This window comes from Lampris incognitus, chromosome 2 (genome assembly GCF_029633865.1).
Source record: "Lampris incognitus isolate fLamInc1 chromosome 2, fLamInc1.hap2, whole genome shotgun sequence".
Taxonomy (NCBI): Eukaryota; Metazoa; Chordata; class Actinopteri; order Lampriformes; family Lampridae; genus Lampris; species Lampris incognitus.
The window spans coordinates 81,985,806-82,008,035 of NC_079212.1; positions in this window are offsets into that span (position 1 = coordinate 81,985,806).

Consider the following 22,230-nt stretch of genomic DNA (forward strand, 5'->3'; position numbering starts at 1 on the left):
TTTGGAGGGATCGACAGACACACCTCCGCCATCAACCACGTGGCCCAAAAACCGCACCTGCTTCTGCAGCAGATGACACTTTTTTGGAGCCAGTTTCAAGTTGTTCTCCCTCAACCTCTGAAACACAGTGCGGAGCCTCGACAGAGCCTCAACCTCTGACGGCGCGAAGACAAGAAGATCATCAAAATAGCACAAAAGCTTCGTGAAGTTCAGATCCCCAAAGATCCCAATCATCATTCTCATGAAGGCTGCAGGGCTATTACAAAGGCCCTGTGGCATGCGATTGTATTCATGCAACCCAAGGGGAGTCGTGAAAGCAGTGTACTTCTTGTCATCTTCATGCATTGGGATGTTGAAGAAGCCAGAGGTGAGGTCCATCGTACTAAAGAGGCAGTTACCACCCAGCGCGGCAAGACAGTCCGACTGGTGTGGCAAGGGATGAGCGTCTTTCAAGGTCCGAGCATTCAGCCATCTGAAATCAGTGCAGATCCGAAGCCCGCCATCCTTCTTCCATACCATAACCAGCGGTGAAGCGTATGCGCTCGAGGACTTCCGGATAATCCCTTTCTCCTCCATATCAGTGAGAACCTGTCTCAACTTCTGATAGTGGGCTGGGGGAACCCTCCTGTAGGGCAAGCGAAAGGGGCGCTCATCCACCAGATGGATGCGATGTGTGTATCCTGTGACCTCGCCACAGTCCAGAGAGTCCCTGGAGAAGATGTCATGGTACTCGGTGAGCAGCTGAGTGAGCTGGGACTTGCATGCCTCACTAACCTGACAGGAGTTGAGGTCAATGTCACTGAGTCCGAGCTCTGACAAACTCCTAGCCGGCTGGACAGGCGGACAGGCACTATCTGTGGCGTTGGACTCATGCCTCCCTGCAACTGATTGCAGTCCCTGGAAAACATTAAAGTCCTCAATCGCCAAGCATGGAAACACATCAGCCAACTTGCAGTTCCTTTTCAGCGTGATGGCTTTGTCAGATGGATTGACAACAGTCATGGGTACCCACCTATCACCCCAGAGCGGTGTGACAACTCGACCTATGAGTACACTGCGTGGCATGGCCTTGGAGTCTGTCGGCTCCACAACAACAGTGCTTCCAGCTGACATAGGCACCTTAGCAGGAAGTCTGCCCCAGACTAAGTGCTCGTGCCTCGGTAAGAGTGTCACGGCCTGGGTGAGCTTAACAGTACCTATCTTCTCAGGAACTGCACCACCCCTCCAGCGCTCTACATTCGTGAACATGGACAAGAACTGTTCAACGTCAGGACTAGACGGATGTTCCTGTCCGGACGCGATGTCCCAGTACTCAGTACCACTCTTGAGTACATGGGCCACATGTTTAATGACGTTTGTGCCGACTATCAGATCATCATGCTGACCGGGCACGACCAGAGTGGGTATGACAAAGGAAACACCATAAAGCTGCATGTTGAGGTCATAAAAACCATCAGGCCTAGTCTCCAGACCACCGCAGCCAATCAAGACAATGTTCTCTTCAGGCTGCTGCTTCTCAGGTAAAACACCCCCAGAGCGGAGCTTCTCTACTGCATTTTCACTGATACTGCATAACATAGAGCCAGTATCCAACATGCCATTAAGCTGCACACTCTGGTTGACAAGAACAGGAGCATAGAACAAGTCACCGAAAGCCTGAATCCTCTGTGTCGCCTGAATGACCATATGCGAACCCTGAGGTGCTTTGGCACACTTGTCTTCATACAAGTGAGCCAGGTCGGAGACATCAGTGAGGGATACATCTACTTTACCCACACCATCCCTCTCTAGGTGTGGGTTTAGTAGTTTAACGGACGAGACTGATGACCAGCTCTTCCACCAGGCTGAGAACGGAGCTGGTTGGGCGGCTGAAGGTGAGGACAGTCCCTCTTCCAATGACCAGGAGACAAACAGTTTATACATCGGTTCTCCCGGCTGCAGTGGGAAAATGTGGAGTGATCCGGAGACTTACAAACCCTGCACAACCGCTGCGGTGCGTCTGGCACCTGCCCTCCGGCGCTAGCTGGCGGTTGAGTCTGCGTCGGTGTCCGGACTGCAGCGCTAACTGGAACCTGAGTCTGCATTGTGACCAAACGGTCTAGCAAGCTCACCAAACTCCTCATATAGTCATCACCGCCAGAGACAGGTGCAGGAGACGGTGTAGGAGACCTTGCACAAAATGGTGTAGGAGATGACGCATGAGCCGGGACGGGAGATGGCACCACCGGCACGGTCGTGTTCAAGTCGGGAGCCACGTCGACTACAGGGACATGAACCTGTGAATGGAACCTACGCTCTACCGCGCCTGCTTCACGTTGTCCACCTGCAGCAGCACGGGACTTCCTCTCCAGCATGTGCTCATCAAGCCTCTCTTGGATCTCGCTAGCAGACCATTTCCCTGCGAACTTGAACTTAAAGACATTGGCAAGAGACTGATCTGGACAGTGTTTGATAAACATCATGCTTACCTCGTGGCTTGGCTCTTCAATACTACGGCCTTGCCGCTTCAAGCATTCGTCAGCCACCTCCACTGTCTTATTAAGCCTAATCCAGTACTTCATAGCGTCCTCACCTGGCTTGGGCAGCGTACTGTATAAGTCTGCCAGGGGCATGCTCGAGTATGTGAGGTCACTAAAGTGTTGCTTCAGTACATCAAAAATAATGTGGGAGTTCGCTATGTGGTCGACAGATGTGTTGCGCAGCTTTATCCTCACCACGTCCCCTGCTTTCCCCATAAGCTTAGCTAGAATCTCATGTGACTGCTCACTAACTGGAATGGCTCGCTTCCTCAAATACAAAGTCATAAGGCTCTCCCACTCATGAACTGTAAACTTATCAGAGCTATCGCCCCTGAAAATAGGAGGCTCCGTAGCGTCTGTCTGCATTACTACTCTAACACTAGGCACTGTCTCCGAACACTGTTCAGCAGACCTAGCACTGTCTGTGTGTGTGTTTCTAAGCATTTGTGTTTCCTGCAGCTTAGCAGTGATTGACTCTCCTATCTTCTCTGCTAACTGAGTAATGAGGGTGGCTAACTCACCCACTGGCTGCTCGCTGTTACCTAGCACAGCCCCTTCGCTGATACCTGGCCTGGCCCGTTCTACTTAGCGTGTGGAGGTGAACTGAGGAGTGCCAAATGTGGTCGGGTCTCTAGGTCCTGGTGCTCTGGTGTCTGGTTCCCCGCCCTCTAAGAGCTGCCCGAAACTCCTACCTACACCTAGCCGTAAACCCCCACCCACATCTAACTGGTACCCCCTCTCCATAGCACACTGGCGATCCAAAATATCCTGATCAGCAATGTTACCCCCACCTACGTACGAACCACCCTCTGCCATCTTCCCACCTCTAACACTCAGGTAAAATAAAAAATAAAATAAAAAAGTGAAAAGCTCAATTCATTTAAATAATTGAATCTAGAAAGCACTAAGAGATTGAAACAATCACACACAATCAACAAATTCACCAACAGATTAATCACATATGCACATATCCAGTAGTTTACATCAATAGATTATTCACGCGAGTCCTTCAATCACATCAACATTAACCTTTTTTCCTTTTTTTTTCGTGTGTTTTTCTTCCTTCAGTATATACAAATGTCCTGATCACAAGCCCAGTCCATGGTAACCACAGCTATGACTGTCCAGTGTCTACACAGCTCAACTCCAGTCCACTGTAACATGAGCGTACAGTCTATAGAAATACCTGAGGATGTCTGGGGCTTGATGACGACAGCAGCCTCCCGCGGCGAGCAACTGATGTCACTCTCAGGATCCAGGAGGGTCACGGCACCAATGTAACGGGGGCAGTCCTATGCTGTTCTATGCTGGTCAGCCTGCAGCACGCCCGTCACTCTCATCAGTAGCTCTGCGTTGTGTTCTATTTTGGGTGGGGCCCCAGGTGTTGTTGGGGGGCCCTCAGTCTCTCATCATCATCATCATCATCATCATGATCAAGGAAGGAGGGGGTGTAATATTTGCTAGTAATATTTGATTTGCTAATGTCCCTTACGGCTTTCCGTAGCGCCACAACAAAGTCACGTGATGTACGTAACAACGTCAGTGGGAATCCGGTCGGTGAATAAACACCCAGCACGAGAGAAGTCGTCCTTGCTTTATTAATGTTATAAGTTAACATAGCCAGAGGGCACAGATCATTACATGGTGTCAGAGTAGCGGAGTTTAAATACCCAATATGGATTCGTACAGCGTTCCAGCTCCACAGATGGACTGGGAATCGGCGAACTTACCTGAAGCATGGAGACGATTTCGACAAACAACGGAGCTAATGTTCAAGGGCCCCCTGCGCGGGAAGAACGAAGAGGAGAAATGCAGCTACCTCCTGCTCTGGATAGGGGAAAAAGGGCGCGATGTGCACAACACTTGGACACTCAGCGGAGAACAAGCCAAGAAGCTAGAAACGTACTACGATAAGTACACTGAGTACATCACCCCCAAAGCAAACCCGATTTATGCCAGATATAAATTTCATGAAAAGATGCAGGGAGAGAGTGAATCCTTCGAACGATTTGTAACTGAGCTAAAGCTCCTAGTCAAAGACTGTGGCTACCCAAATGCCGACGAGATGGTCAGGGACCGCATCGTGTTTGCCACCAACTCACTCAGAGTGAGAGAAAAGCTACTTAGCCAGGGAGCTGAGCTAACGCTTGAAAAAGCCATAGATGTAGCCCGCTCACACGAGCTAACAAAGCAACAGCTAAAGTCTATGGGCCAGGGCAGCACACATGAAACGGTGCACGCAATAGGCAGAAAGACTTACAAACCGAACGCACCCAAAGCAGCTAACGCTAACTTCAGACAAAGGGAGGGTAACGTTAGCACCGCCGCCAGGGCGTGTAGCTATTGTGGAGGGCTACACGGCGCTAAAGCCACTTGCCCAGCTAAGGGTAAACAATGCATTAAATGCAAGAAGCTCAATCATTTTGCTAAAGTATGCAAGTCTAGCTCCCAGGGACAGACAAAGTACTACCGCGGCACAGTACATGCCGTCGGAGAGAACCCAGAAGAGTACACCACTGACAGAGAGCAGGAAGAACTGTACTTCGACAACATTACAGTGGAGAGCACCGCTGTGGGAGAACTGACAGAGCTGTACATAGACTGCATCTCAATAGAGAACAACGGAAAAAGCAACGAGCAGGCTTACGTAGAGGTTGGAATTGGCACACCTCCACAGAAGGTAAAGTTTAAACTAGACACTGGGGCACAGGCCAATACTATTCCCACCAACCTGTTCCAGGCGCTGTTCAAAAATGTGACACTGAAACCAGCAATACACAGACTCACTGAATATGGAGGAGGCGCGCTGAGCGTGAAAGGCACATGCAAACTCAAATGTAAGTACAGAGACAATGCAATGATGCTGGACTTTTACGTCATTGACACAAACGCCCCACCAGTCATGGCAATGAAAACATGCCGTGACCTAAACTTGGTAAAAATAGTGATGGCTTTGAGCGAGGAAAACAATGTCACATCACAGAGCATAATGGATGAGTATGCAGATGTTTTCCAGGGAATAGGAGAGTTCCCAGGCGAGTGCACCTTCTGCGTCACACCAGATGCAACGCCGGTCGTCTGCCCGCCAGGCAGAATCCCCATCGCCCTACGCAGCAAACTGAGGGACGAGCTTGACAGCATGGAGAAAGGCGGCATAATCTGTAAGGTAACAGAACCCACAGAATGGGTGAACGCACTCGTCATTGTTGAGAAGCCAAAGACAGGCAAACTTAGAGTGTGTTTAGACCCCAGAGCTCTTAACAAAGTGATACAACGACCTCACTACCCCCTCCCCACGCTGGAGGACGCCACCACAAAGCTCGCTGGAGCTGAGTACTTTAGCGTGTTAGACGCGCGGTCAGGCTATTGGGCCATCAAACTGAGCACTGAATCCTCAATGTTGACGGCATTTAGCCCAGTGTTTGGCAGTTATCGTTTCCTCAGACTGCCATTCGGAATCGTGTCCGCTCAAGACGAGTTCCAGAGACGCGTGGATGAAACATATGAAGGATTGGACGGTGTGACGGCCATAGTGGACGACATACTAGTGTTCGGCAAGACTAAAGAGGAACATGACCAGCGTCTCAGAGCGATGCTGAAGCGCACAAGGGAGCGAGGGGTGAGGCTCAACCCCGACAAGTGTCACATATGCATGTCCGAGGTAAGCTACTTCGGCCACACGCTCTCACACGAAGGCATCAAACCAGACCCACACAAGGTGAAGGCGGTCAAGGACATGCAACCCCCACAGAACAAAGCAGAGCTGGAGACAGTCCTCGGCATGATCAACTACCTCGCCAGATTCGCTCCACACCTCTCACAGATAAACTCACCCCTCAGACAGCTTCTGAAACAGGACAGTGAGTTTGTGTGGGATGCAGTCCACGACAAGGCGTTCCAAGAGATGAAGAATCTCATTACACAGCACCCAGGTCCAGTACTCTCATATTTCGACCCGCAGAAAGAGCTGCGACTCCAAGTGGATGCATCCAAAAGTGGCCTTGGGGCTGTCATGCTCCAAGATGGCAAACCAATTGCCTATGCGTCCAAGTCACTCAACAGCACTGAAGAAAACTACGCTCAGATAGAGAAGGAGCTCTATGCTGTGGTCTTCGGCTGCAAGAGGTTCCACGAGTACATGTACGGACGAAAAGTGATTGTGGAGTCAGACCACAAGCCTCTGGAGGCAATACTAAAAAAGCCACTGGCAGCAGCACCACCCCGGCTGCAACGGATGATCATGGCGCTCCAAAAATATGACATCCAAATCATCCACCGCCCCGGTAAGGACATACCGGTGGCCGACACACTGTCACGCAAGTCAATAGAACACCACGACAGTGACCTACAGGAAGGGATGGAGGCCCAAGTGCACACAGTCCTCAGCAACATCCCTGTGAGCGACACAAGACTCACAGAAATCAAGCAGGAAACAGCGCAAGATCCACAGCTCACCGCACTCAGACGAGCCACACTCACTGGCTGGCCAGACACAAAGAAAAAGTGCCCGCCCAGCATCCAGGAATACTGGAACCACAGAGCAGAAATCTCAGAAATGGACGGTATCCTGTTCAAAGGTGAGAGAATCATTGTCCCCCAAAAGCTTCACAAGGACATGATACAGCGCATCCATGCCAGCCACCTTGGCGTGGAAAAAAGCAAATGCCGAGCAAGAGACTTACTGTTCTGGCCTGGCATGGGGAAACAGATCGAGGATGCGGTAGCAGACTGCAGCATATGCCAAGAACGGCGCAGCGCAAATGCAAAGGAACCAATGATGTCACACGCCATACCCGAGCAGCCGTGGCAAGTGATAGGCACAGACCTCTTCACATGGAACTCACAGGACTTCATAGTCACTGTGGACTACTACTCCAGATTCTTCGAGCTAGAGAGAATTTACAGCTGCACCTCATCTGCCGTCATCATGAAGCTGAAAGCAGCAATGGCTCGACACGGAATCCCCGAGACTATCATCAGCGACAACGGTCCGTGCTACAGCTCTGGTGAGTTCCTCAACTTCTCACAGACATGGGGTTTCTCACACACCACCACAAGCCCCCACTACCCACAGAGCAACGGCCTCTCCGAGAAGACTGTCTAGACGGCCAAACGCATCCTGGACAAAGCCAAAGCTGAGAACAAAGACCCCTACATGAGCTTACTGGAGTATCGCAACACACCGGTGGACAACCTGAAATCACCGGCACAGCTACTGATGAGTCGGAGGCTGCGGTCCATTCTCCCATCAACAGCAAAACACCTGCAGCCACAGATCGCCAGTCAGGAGGATGTTCACGAAAGGAGAGAGGTATGTCAACAGCGCCAGCAGGCATACTACAACCGAACAGCCAAACCTCTGCCCCACCTGCCCGCAGGCACACCAATCCGCTTCCGGCAGGAGGATGGATCCCGGAGACCTGCAACTGTGGAAAGACCAGCGAACACAGACAGGAGCTACCACATCCAAACCAAAGAAGGTCAGATCTACCAACGCAACCGTCAACACCTGCGACAAAGCAGAGTGAACACTCACACTACACACACACACACTTCACAGCAGACTGTTACCAGCGCTAACAACAACACACAAGCCCATCAGCAAGAGCATGCTGAACCTCCAGACACGAACAATAAGCGACAACCAGACACACAGCCTGGTTACACCACGAGGTCAGGTCGCACGATCAAACCAAGACAAATCCTTGACTTATGAATGTTAAAAAAAGAGAGAATTTTACACCAACCTGTACTATACCTGCTATGTTTTGAAAAGAAATATTTACAGCGTTCACTTACCTTGTGTACCTACCTGCTGTTTGCAGTTACCAGTAATGAAATGGAAAAAAAAGATGAAATGTTATTACGGCGTCACATTTAGACAGTGAAGGAAATGTTTTACACTACTTTGTTGCAGTCCAGTTATATAAGAGTTCCACTTTCATATTCTTTCTTATTAAGATTGTATTCGCTTATAAACGTGCTCAACGTGGTCTGTATCTCTGCAGAGAAAGCAGCACTTTTCAGAAAAAGGGAGATGTAATATTTGCTAGTAATATTTGATTTGCTAATGTCCCTTACGGCTTTCCGTAGCGCCACAACAAAGTCACGTGATGTACGTAACAACGTCAGTGGGAATCCGGTCGGTGAATAAACACCCAGCACGAGAGAAGTCGTCCTTGCTTTATTAATGTTATAAGTTAACATAGCCAGAGGGCACAGATCATTACGGGGGGGGGACACACAGGACTCTATTTGGCCCACCTTGCCATTTATTTTGGTTTCAAACCCTTCGACAAACGTGCAGTCCTCCAGCGGGAGCGGTGTTTCTTACGGACGTGGGGGTCGAAGTTCAACCACTGCCCGGACTTAACTCGTGTGCGTTAGAAGGAGAAACCGTCCACGGGACTCCGATGTAAGAAAGGATAAACAAGTATTTTATCCCACAGCTTGGAGTATCTTCTTACGGGGATACTCAAGGTTACGTTCTCCTCAACCAGCAAAACTGTCCTACGGTAAGAAACACGCGTGGCTCTGCTCGATCGCTGCTTGACACTCCCCCCACAAAACAAAAATGGCCTCTCCCGCGTTCCTTCTTCCGTGTACCCACAAGACCTCTCTCTTAAAGCGACAGTACATGTATATGACGGTCGTTGGAATACATACATAAAAGTAAATAATGACATAAAATAAAATGTAGTAAACACAAATAACAGCACACAGACAGGATTTAGTGATATTTCATACTCAAACAATATAAAATAAAAACATTAATTTTAACCTGGTTACACTAGGGATGAGAAACGCTTGCACCTCTCGTGTCCTGTACGGGCTTTACGCATTTACATGCGGCGCACAGCAGATATTCGTTGGTCTGACAGGCTGCTGTTGACCTACAGAGTGAGCAAACCAGGTTATGCCCTTTCCACCCAGAGGCTAGCACACTGGCTGGTGGATGGTATTACGGAGGCGTATACCAAAGCGGGTAAAACAGCTCCTAAGCTGAAGGCGCATTCTACCCGAGGGACTGCTACGTCGGTAGCTGTGTTGTCAGGTATCGACTGGGAGGTCATCCGCCAGGCGGCGGTTTGGAGTGGTGAGACCACTTTCTTACGGCATTATTACCGGCACGTTAAGGTGCGGTCGGTTGCCGACGCTGTTCTGGAGCAGGCCTCTTAGGATGCTCTCATCAGAACGCGTACCCCTTCCCACCAGGGGTTTGAAGGGTTCATTGGACGGCTAGGGAACGGAGGCACGAATCCTGTCGTTGTTCAATGCAATAACCCTCTCAGCCATTTTGTCGTTGTTCATATAACTAGGGTTCGCGAAGCGAACCCGAAGTTACATTTCACGAACTCCAAAATGGCTGAGAATAGAGCCGTTCTCCTCCTACCCGGGCCACAGGTGTGGCGCTCATTTAGTTGGAGATGGTTCGACTTACAAAGAGGAATAGCGCTTCCGGTGGGCGTGCCAATACGGGGTCGGTGAGAGGACATATGACCACAGGGGGTCATATTGTCCGGGATTGGCACGGGGAATGCACCTCCATCGTTTTTCTTTTTTCCAGCGAGCTATTGTGGATGATGTCACAATGCAATAACCCTCTCAGCCATTTTGTCGTTTTTCATATAACTAGGGTTCGTTTCGCGAACCCAAAGTTGAGTTAAACCTTACCTCAGGCATCAGCACATCCAACACGAAGCTGACTCTCTGGAACTCTGTCGTTGGGACATAAGGTGCACATTTTGTGGCTCCTTTGAGGACCAAGTTGATGTGCTTAAAAACTTCATCAATTTGGTCGTCTTCTTCCAGGTAGGTGAAGACCCTGTCTGGTTTCGCAGACCTGAAATTCACCAGCCACTTGGAGCTGCCTTCACCTGTGATTATTTCCTATAGAAACAAAGACCATGTCAAATAAATGCACTGCAGAAGATCAGGCTTTGATCATCTTTTTTGCTATTAGAAATGTTTTTATGTATAAGCATTATTATTATTGGTATCATACCAGTAGCCGTTTGTCCGACCCCTTCAGCTTCGTGATGAAGTCCACCAATCTTTCATTGGCAGACCTTAAAATATCGTAATAAACACAACACGCAATGACAATGTATGGTCATTTTTTGTTGTGGCTGTCCTGTAAAGTTTGTCAAATGTCACTTACCCCCCTCTGGACAACAGTAGTGGTAGATTTTGGGCTCGTGTATGGAGAGACAAATCTGGTTTGGAGAACCTCCAACTTCCATCAATACAGACAATGGTGCATGAGCTTCCTCTGCTGTTTTTTGCAAGCGGCCACCTTGGAATCTCCAAAAAACTTGCATTCCACCATTTCTCCAAGGACCTCATGTTTAAGTGGTTCCTCAGTAACAGTCTTGCTGCAGTAATCGAGTGACCGGATATGCTCACACAGACTGTGCCTGAGGCCACTTTGTTGTGCAAGCAACTGATATTGACGACAGTCCTCCAATTCACACTTCGTCACATGTTGTTTGCCCCATGTTTTACGTTGTACATGTATGGGCACAATGAACCCATGAGTACCTTTAAGGATGGCAAAAAGGCCACGAGTTTGCTCAACACATACGCTTTGAAGGTGAGATTCAGCTGTAATGTCTTTTGGCCTTGCATGTTTTCTTTCTATGTGTACGAACAAGTTCTTTTTGTAATGAACAACAGAGCAGTGAGGGCACTTCACTGACTTTAGATTTGTCACACGTGAAGATGGCAACTCTACACTCTACTGATGCTGAGGGAGGACCTGTGAACGAAGGGTCTACACTCTCGACTGATGCTGCGGGAGGACGTGTGTCCCACAGAGGACAACCCAACTGTAACCCGTGGGTTGTGCGTCCTAACTGGCTTTCAGGCTAGATTATGGATGGGTGCATCTGGAAAACAGTGTAGTTTTTATTATTATTATTATTATTTTGGGCCATTCTAGATTGTTATTTTAAAGTGACTTTAACCAGTAATACACACAAAGCCGTCGGGGCACTTACCAGTTCTGCGCATGCCCATATAAAACTCTCAACAAATGCCTTATAAAGGTTATTGCTGTGCATTACATTTTTCTTAAATACACTAAATAAAATGAATGTAATCATACAACAGGCTACTCGCCAGCTAGTAGTAGCCCGCTAACCTTGGCTGTCAGGCTAGTAACGTTAACTGCGTGCTACACTGCACGCTCTGGGAGTTAGCCAGGCTGAGCAGCCCACCAGCTAACTACAGCCGCTGCCCATTAGTGGAGAAGTGATTTAAACAGTTTGTACTAAAACAGTATCCATTTTAAACTCAATTAAACTAATTCATTTACACGAATATTTTAATAAGTGCTTAGCTAGCTACATGACCTGCAACAACTACGCAACAACTACGCAACTAAACATCGCTAGCTAACGTTAGCTAAATGCTTAGAGCCACTTGACATTTCGAATGTATTTTCTCCATATCGGTAACAGTTATACCCACGCTCGTTGGATTCTTCGATACATTAAGTTTGATAGACAACATTGAATAAAACCTTAGAAAAGACAACTAACCGTTTAAAGTATCTTCTTACCGCTGTCGCAGTATCTTCTACTTCTTCTCTCCGTTTTATGGCGGATTGCAATCTTAAAAACAACACGAAGAACACCAACGTCCGGTTTCCTGTCAACTGCGGAGGTCACGTGATTTCCTGTCAACTGCGGAGGTGCCTCTTGCGGAGGTCCGCCATTTTTTCTGCAGCCAGATGCATCTCAATTCTAATACAATGTGATCGTTTTTTGCTCTACCTAAGATGGCGCCGATCAAGTTCAATTGGCCTTCATAAATTGGTGGCACGGAATTATGGGTTTGCACGATCCAGTCTTTTTTTTTAGATCAGTGGTCTAGACGTGCATGGAGCGCTCTGAAGGTGCTTTGTCACTGAAAATGTAGCTAACTTCGCTAGCTACCATAACGTTATGTTGACAATGTTGGCCTGGCTTAATGGTGTGAAAAGACAGTGGCTGTCGCCAGACAAGGAGCCGAAAGAAACTCCAGTTAATACTGGTGCACCTGCAGATACAGAAACGCTGTGTTAAGAAACTTTGTGTGACTGGGAGCCTTCTCTGGTCGGTCCTCCTGCTCCAAGTTCAGTGGCTCCACAGAGCCTTCTCTCCCGCTAACGTCGTTAGCTGCTGCCGGCGCAACTGCCACAACTGACACCGGGCACAGCGACGCACCTGGCTGCTGGACTAGGGACCAGGTGGAATATGTTTGCAAGACCAACGAATGGCTCGTTGTTAAAGACAAAAAGCTGGGATGTGGGATATGTAAAGAGGTCAGATCTTTGGGAATACACACTGGACAAGGACTGAAAGAGCTGGCATTTGGGGATGTGGTCAAGGAGGTCTCAGGGCTCAATCATTTTCATTTTTTTTGACAAACTTTACTCATTGTTTCATGCCTCCCCCAAAAATCAGAGGCAGGTAGTGTGCACAAGAAGTCGGACAGCGTCCCCTGGTGATCGGGCGTGTTTTGTCGATCCGCTGGGTAGCTTCAACCGAACAGAGCGTCTGAGCAGTCTGGGAAAACTACAAAGTGCTGCATGATCACTTTTCAAATGCTGCAAACGACACAAGCAGGGATTCCAGAGACCGATCAAGATACAAGGGCCTTGATGATGTGCTGACTTCTGCACCGTTTGTCAGCACGGTGGCGCAGTGGTTAGCACGGTCGCCTCACAGCAAGAAGGTCCTGGGTTCGAGCCCCGGGGTAGTCCAAACTAGGTGGGTCATCCTGGGTCGTTCTCTGTGTGGAGTTTGCATGTTCTCCCCGTGTCTGCGTGGGTTTCCTCCGGGGGCTCCGGTTTCCTCCCACAGACCAAAGACATGTAGGTCAGGTGAATCGGCCGTGCTAAATTGTCTCTAGGTATGTGTGTGTGTGTGTGTGTGTGTGTGTGTGTGTGTGTGTGTGTGTGTGTGTGTGTGTGTGTGTGTGTGTGTGTGTGTGTGTGTGTGTGTGTGTGTGTGTGTGTTGGCCCTGTGATGGCCTGGCGGCCCGTCCAGGGCGTCTCCCCGCCTGCCGCCCAATGACTGGTGGAATAGGCTCCAGCATCCCCGCGACCCTGAGAGCAGGATAAGCGGTTAAGATGGATGGATGGATGATGCGCTTACAGAGCTCAGCGACCTCTCTCGGCAACTTCAAAAAAGAGAGATGACACTGCCTGAAGTAGATAGGCTGCTAACCCGAGAAATACGAGTTTTTGAATCCATGGTCTCCATTCCTGGCCCACATATGACGACAGTTCATAGAGCTCTAGCTATATGAACTATCAGGCAGGGTGTTGCCCTGCATGACACTGGCAGGCTTGTACAGAGTCCTGCAGGTCCGTTCTTCCACAGTATGGTAGACAATATGAGACACAGAATGACTTCCACAACCTCCTCTCATGTCAGCACAAGAGAAGGTTCATTACATGGCCGGGACAGTCAGCTAATACAGGACATGAAAGTTCTCCATGCTGGTAGTTGGCCCAAAGAGGAGTTAGACCTACAGTATCGGGACGCAGAGGTGCTACGTCTGTGCGAAGTGCTGAAAGTGGACAGAAGAGAGACTGTTCAGGGCTTTCATGAATACAAGGAAATCAGGGCATCCCGTACACCTGCTGCCATGGAGCCTCTACTAAAAGCAGTCCGAACCATCGCTGTGTCCACTAGTGAGTGTGAGCGGGCTTCAGCAGCATGGATGATTCCTTACTGCAAAAGGATGCACCCTCTGTCAGCCGACTGTCCAGTCTGGTTTTCCTAAAATGTAATGGACCCCCGCTAGGACAGTTCAATCCAGAGCACTATGTGAGGTCGCGGCTGGCAACGGGGAGGAGAAGTGCTGATGAAAGAGCCTGTCCAGCTCCAGCCCCTGATGCTGCTGTTCCCAAGGCATTCTGGGGCCTTTTTAAGAATGTGAGTATAAAACAATACATACTAATCTTGGAAAGGTATATATAATGAATACCTACCGATCAGCCACAACATTAAAACCACCTGCTTAAACCAGTTTTTTTTTCATGATTAAAAATGCTTTAAACTGTATAAAGGTCTGGAAACACTTCATATGTCATTATATGATGTGTACTTATATAAGCAGATAATTACAAGTTCTCATAAGGTGCTTCTAAAGTTCTCACTGAAATGTTTAAAAATATAAATTGTATGTTAAAATTGTGCTCTTATTCACACATTTATAATATGTACCCCAACACTTCATTTTTGAGCCATCTTGACCGTCACAGAATTGGTTTGAGTGATTGGTTAAACAGTATTTCTATGTATGTAGAGGGAGCAGAAATGGAAAAAGAAAACTGGTCCCCCTCTCTGGATGGAGAGGACTAGACAGATAAACTCAAGAGTGAGCATCTAGGTTGTGATATCTTTATTCCAACACACTTGTATAATCAAGTGGTCACCTCTCTCTCTCTCTCTCTCTCTCTCTCTCTCTCTCTCTCTCTCTCTCTCTCTCTCTCTCTCTCTCTCTCTCTCTCTCTCACACACACACACACACACACACACACACACACACACACACACACACACACACACACACACACACACCTCTGTTCTAATTGTTGGTGTGTAATTTGCAGATATGCTACTTCAGTCAGAGATGACAGAGCTGGGACCAGGGCAAGCAACCTGAGAGACAGAACAAACAAGCCAGCAGAAAGCAAGTAGCTACAATAAAACCACACACAGTTGCCAACTCATTGATACATTGTATCAATTTAGACAAGCCCTCTTTTCATGTACAAGAATATGAACTAAATACATTTGAAGCTGAAGTTTGAAGTTTTTTTTACTCATTATTATTCTTATTCTTTACTGGGAAATGTCTGAAATGTGGTTTATCTAAGCAACCATTACAGGGTTTAACCAGGCCCGAAACACATGGTACCCGCGACAGCCACAAGCGTGTGTGCCGAGCAGTGGCAGATTCAGAGCACCAGCACCTTTCTGATTCCAGTTCAAGCCCTGGGCCTGTTTATCCCGATGGGGCAGCCCAGACGGACAGCCGGGACGCGAACTTGGATCTCCCACACCGCGGGCGACAATGTTAATCAGTCAGCTAACGTGTCTACTTATTCATGTATGTTACACTACGCCCCCCCCCCCTTCGAGAAACGCTTCCGATGGCCTCATGGTCCTTCACAATCTCACTATCCCACTTCGGACACCAATGTAGCGAATTGGGGGGCAGCTTGGCCATCCTGACACGGATCCTGACACGAGGCTGTGACGGTCCGTCCGGGGACGCGCTTCTCGAAGGAAGGGGGCAATGTAATGATCACGGATGAATCAGCTCGGTAGCCCTTGGCTAGCAGGTCGGACCCTTTAGTCGACTGGTTAACGTAGTTGCCCGTGGTACGGAATACACGAGTTCGTGTCCCGGCTGTGACGGTTCGGCCGGGCTGCCCCCCGAATTCGCTACAATAGCAAGCGTTGTTATTCTGTTTGGGCTTCATAATATAGTAATTGGAATATCGGGCTCCTTGTAAACGCAGCTTATTTCAATAGCCTCTGTGTTCACAGCCAATGCAAATTTACTGAGGTTTAGTTAAAATGTCATAAAGCTAGACCGTCACAGCTGGGGGAATTATTATTTAGCTATGATATACATAGTCTACCTCCCCTAATTCTAGTTTCTGGCTATAGATTCAAGCATACCCGTCACCTACAGCATTGTGATTTTGAAAAGAATCAAATATTTGGGAGGAGTGTTTAAAGAGTAACCAAACCCTAGACCATTTTCGTGAGTTTACTGACATGTACAGTATTCTGTCCTCAGTGTGTGTCTGTACGCAAACTGGCAGATAGCTAAAAGGCTTCAAGAGAAAGCTGGAGGCTGGAGTAAAGTTGAATGCTCTTTACTGTTGTCGTCATTCTCATGAAAGGATAACTTTGTAAAAAAGCAATGCTTTCCAAGGCACAAGCACAGGAGTGAGAGGGTAAGATAGCTGGAGCCACAAGCTGACCACATGCGATGATCCACTAAAGCATTTCCTGTTCGGAATCTCTGAACTATGACCTGCTGTGTTCAGGGGTTAAACTGGGCCGGATCTTTCCGGATCTGAGATTCGGCACCTAGGATCAAAATTGGAACCAAGCGGATCTCAGCTCCGGCACCTTAGATCGGCGTAAAAATATATTGTAATTGTTAGATTGAAAAGAATATTGATCGCTTCATAGTAAGTCTAAAGTAATGTGGTTGGCTGGGCTATACCCAGTGCCGTATAGAGAGTGCTCTGGTGTTGATGAATAATGGGCCACACTGACATCTGCATGCAGACTCAAGCTGCATCATCACTGGTTCGCTGTGTTTCGTGTCTGGATGCGATCTGGAGACGGCAAGCAGCAAGCGCACCACAGTGAGCTCAGAATCCAGAAGCGAGCAGCAGAGTAGAGCACATGACCGTGCACTGACTGAGGTAAATGATAGGTTATTTAACTTGCTAGCTAGATCTAGCATCCAGACGGTTCAATACTATAGCAAAAAATATGTCTGTAGATTATCCATCCATTATCTGAACCGCTTATCCTGCTCTCAGGGTCGCGGGGATGCTGCAGCCTATCCCAGCAGTCATTGCGCGGCAGGCGGGGAGACACCCTGGACAGGCCGCCAGGCCATCACAGGGCCCGCCCGCCCACACACACACACACACACACACACACACACACACACACACACACACACACACACACACACACACACACACACACACACACACAAGGACAATTTTTTATTTATTTATTTCTGATTTTCCCCTTTTTTCTCCCAATTTAGTGGCCAATTGATCCCTATTTTAATTCAAACACCCACCCTCGTATTGCATGCGTTCGCCAACTGCATCTCTCCGGCCGGCAGTCTCGAAGGAAAGCGCCTCCCCACTTTCGTGACAAGGCGAATCCAAGCCGAATCACTGTTTTTCCGACACACACAGAGACGCATTCACATGACGAACACAAGCCGACTCCGCCCCCCTCCCGAAGACAGCGTTGCCAATGATTGCTGCCTCATCGAGTCCGGCCATAGTCGGATCTGACGAGACCGGGGCGCGAACCCCAGTCCCCAGTGGGCAACTGCATCGACACCAAGCCGATGCTTAGACCGCTACGCCACCGCGGACTTCTTAAGGACAATCTAGTACGGCCAATTCACCTGACCTACATGTCTTTGGACTGTGGGAGGAAACCGGAGCCCCCAGGGGAAACCCACGTAGACACGGGGAGAACATGCAAACTCCACACAGAGGACGACCCAGGACAACCCCCAAGATTGGACTACCCCGGGGCTCGAACAAGCTAGGTAAACCCTGCAGCATCATGTATCCCCTTGATTTAATACAGTTAAATTACCTCTTTTCTCTCCTGTTTTTAAGAATATCACACAGCAGAGCCCCAGAGCAGCACAACAGCAGAGCAGCACAGACTCTGAGCAGCAGAGTAGCACAACAGCAGAGCAGCACAGTAGCCACAGATAACCCAGGTTTGGTAAACCTACCAGACTGTTGGAACAATCAATTAGAGCACTTTAAAAAAAGCATTTCCATTCCTCACGGTTAGTAATAAAAAAAAATTGGGATGCAAGTCATGCAAAGATGCACTGTCCCTTGGAGTGTATAGAACAGGATCCCAAAGATTACTCATTTTCTAGTATTTGTAAAAACATCCAAGGTCGTTAAGAAAAAAAAATACACAAACACACAAAGAGCAGACAATTAGTTAGATTTGAGTTTCTTAAGGTTACAGGAGCATGTTATTCATTTTACTACCACAAGCTAGGTAAACCCTGCAGCATCATATATCCCCTTGATTTAATAGTGTTACATTACCTCTTTTCTCTCCTGTTTTTAAGAATACAACACAGCAGAGCCCCAGAGCAGCACAGCCCCAGAACAGCACAGCAGCACAGCCCCAGAGCAGCACAGCAGCACAGCCCCAGAACAACACAGCCCCAGAACAGCACAGCAGCACAGCAGGAGAGCAGCACAGACTCAGAGCAGCACAGCAACAGAGTCCCAGAGCAGCACAGCAACAGAGTCCCAGAGCAGCACAGTAGCAGAGCCCCAGAACAGCACAGCAGGAGAGCAGTACAACAACAGAGTCCCAGAGCAGCACAGCAGCAGAGCCCCAGAACAGCACAGCAGGAGAGCAGCACAGACCCAGAGCAGCACAGCAACAGAGTCCCAGAGCAGCACAGCAACAGAGTCCCAGAGCAGCATAGCAGCAGAGCCCCTGAACAGCACAGCAGGAGAGCAGCACAGACTCAGAGCAGCACAGCTGCAGATAACCAGGTTTGGAAAACCTACCAGAATGTTGGAACAATAATCAATTAGAGTACTTCAAAAAAGCATTTCCATTCCCCATGATCAGTAATAAAAAAGTGGGATGCAAGATATGCAGAGATGCAGTGTCCCTTGGTGTATAGAACAGGGTCCCAAAGATACTAATTTTGTTGTGAATGGCAAAATTGTAAAATTTCATATGGTAACACAAGGGGGAAAAAACAACAAAGGTCGTTATGAAAGAAAATATACGAACACAATGATTCCTAGAGCCACAAGCTAGCAGAGGAGATTGTCACAAAAAGAGCAGAAATGAGTTAGATGCCAGTTTCTTAAGGTTACAGGGGGAGCATCTCTCTTCTATTAAAACTGTTTTTAGAACAGCATACTGTATAGCAAAAAAAAATAAAGAGATCGACCATATACGGATCACCCAGGACTGATAGACCTGAAGAAGTCGAATGGGGTAAATGTGGGAAGAGTACCCCACTCTAATGTAACCTGTACAGAAATTGTGCAGTTCGTATCCAAAGAAATGAGGGAGGCATTAATGGCAAGTACTAAATCTACTCGACCAAAGGTAACTGTGCATAAAGATGAGAGTATGACTCTCAGCAAAAAGTCTTGCTTGATAGTCTATCTCAGAGCATCAATAAAAGACTCTGAGCCATTAACCTTTTTCCTTGATCTTATAGAACTCTTATAGAAGTACAGTCTGGGAATGAAGAAGGCATCACTGATGCATTACTGAACTGCCTGCTAAAGTATGGGCTTGATGATGCCTTTCTGAATGACTATCTGAACTTAGCACAAAATGTAAGGCAATGTGTGTTTGGTAGATGATGTCTTTGTTGTAACAATGCTTCTTGGCAATAAATCTTCTATCAGGCAGCTGATTGTCAGCACCTGGGGTACCAGAAGCTCAAAACATGAGTCGATAGCAACAGCAAAATAAGCTGTTTGGCATTGGTAGAGAAGATTTGGCACATTTTTCATGGGCGCAACCCACATACTCAGCTCTGCTGCTCGTCCCACAAATGCATGTTCCTTACAAATGTGGCGCCATTTAAAAGGGAAATAAACAGGCTTTCCAACGCTATAAGATTTATTGCCAAGAAGCATTGTTACCACAAAGAAATAATCTACCAAACACACATTTCCTTACTTTTTGTGCTAAGTATAGTTGGGTTTTGCTCAGATGGGGCTTCCGTAATGTTGGGCAGGAAGGCTGGGGTCTATGCAAAGCTAAAAAGCAAGTTTCCTGATCTTATTGGTTGGCATTGTCTGAACCATAGGTTGGATTGTCTGTTGGGGATAGAGTAAAAGTTTGCACAGAGACAAATCACTTCTCTAGTTTTTTAGATAAGCTATACTGTCTTTACCATCAGTCACCAAAAAACATGAGGGAACTTGATGCTGCAGCCTCAGAAGTAGGTGTCCACTTGAGAATGATAGGTTGGATCTTTGGGGTAAGGTGGGTGGCTTCATCATACAGAACAGTACAAGCAGTTTGGACAATGTACAGCACATTGTACAATCACTTCTGTACTTTCATTAAGAACATGGGTCTCATGCTGGATGCTCTAGAGGAGCTAAACTACTCATCAGAAACCTTGCAGTCAAGGGACATCAGCTTATCCAGTTCAATTAATCTGGTAAAATGCCAAGTAAATGTATTTATTGCCAGATCAGTTAATCCTGGTCCATGCTACAACATTCCCTGTGAGGCTGTAAGAACTGGAACATTCAGTGGAGTACCAGTGAGGGTAGATGCCCAGCAAAAGCTGATTGATCCTCAAAATTTCTATGGGGACTTGGTGAGAGTATGAAAACAAGGATGCTCACAGAGGATGAAATGTCACTCTTTGATAAAGTTAATGTACTAGAGCCAAAAGCATGGCCAACATCCACCTGCACTGGTGCTCCATTGGATCTACCACTGCTTTATGGGGAGAAGGAAGTTAGAGAGCTCTGTAACCTTTTTAAAATAGGATTTTCCAGTGTGAAGCAGGACTACAGTGATTATAAAGAGCTTCCAGAAATCCCCATGAAGCAGGGTTTGTGCAAACTTCAACAAGCTGTTAAAACCATTGCTGTCAGTAGTGCAGGGTGTGAGTGAGGGTTTTCAGAAATGAATCATGTTGTTACGTCGTTGTGCACTCAACTCAAGGTTGATAATGTATCTGCTCTAATGTTTGTCAACTTAGTAGGTCCACCAGTTGGTTGTTGGGATCCAACAAACTATGTCAAAAAATGGATTCTATCCAGAAGATCAGCTGAGCTCTTAGCATGTAGAGAGAGAATACATACTGTACATAACTCATCACATCAACGCATCTGGAATCTCATCAATCTCTGAAAGACTGATGAGATTCCAGATAGGTTGAGAGATTGCGGTTTAGCTCAACACGGCTCACCAAAACTATTTCCAAAAAGCCAGCATGAAAACAACTTAGTTGACCTCCATTAGTGGTCATTTATTGTGACTTACTGTTAATGAGTGTGTTGGCTACCAAATAGTATCTATAAATTAAGATTAATGAGTTAGTTGGCTACCAAATACACTGCAAAAAAATGAAATCTTATCAAGAGAAAATATCTTGTATTTGGTACAATAAGTCCAGTATTGAGTAGAATTATCTTGAATTATCTTATTCCACTGGCAGGTAAGTTTTCTTATTTCAAGTTTTTTCTTGATTTTGGTCCACTTTTGTTTTAAGAAAATGTTAATCTTTTTTTCTTAAAACAAGATTAAATTGACCAAAATCAGGAAATTTTTTGAAATAAGCAAATAGTTTTGCTTTCAAATATTTGGCCTCCAATCTTTTCTTTACAATCCAAATACATTTGGGAACCTTTTGTTGTCAGTGTTTTGCTTTCAGTTGAGTAATATTTGATCACCAAACTACTTTTTGCTTGCAGTGAAATATTTTTGGATTACAGAGCTGGAGGTTTGCTCTCAAACCCGTTGTGCTTGACTGCCAAATAACATCACAAAAGGAATTCTGTACTGGAGTTGTGCAGGGTGTACCTACTCCCACTGTCGTATCTTCTCCTTATCACCTTACTGCAAGTCGACACATGCCTATGAGGATTCACCTGTGGACAACAAGCGTCTCCATGTACAGAATATATGAGTACTGTTTAAGCACAAATATATGATTAGCAAGTAACGGATAATGAATAAACCAATATTTCTGATACAACTGATTGCCTAATTGTCTAATGGAATATAACATGATGAAACCCAATTTTTAGGGGAGTCTTGTCATGTTATAAGCATGTTATAAGTATATTTTAAGTATATTATGAGTATAGCTGAATGTCATGGAGTGATGCAACTTTGCACAACTGGTGTGGACACATGCAGTACCTGCTGAGACAACTCTTCATCACAACTTGGAGGTA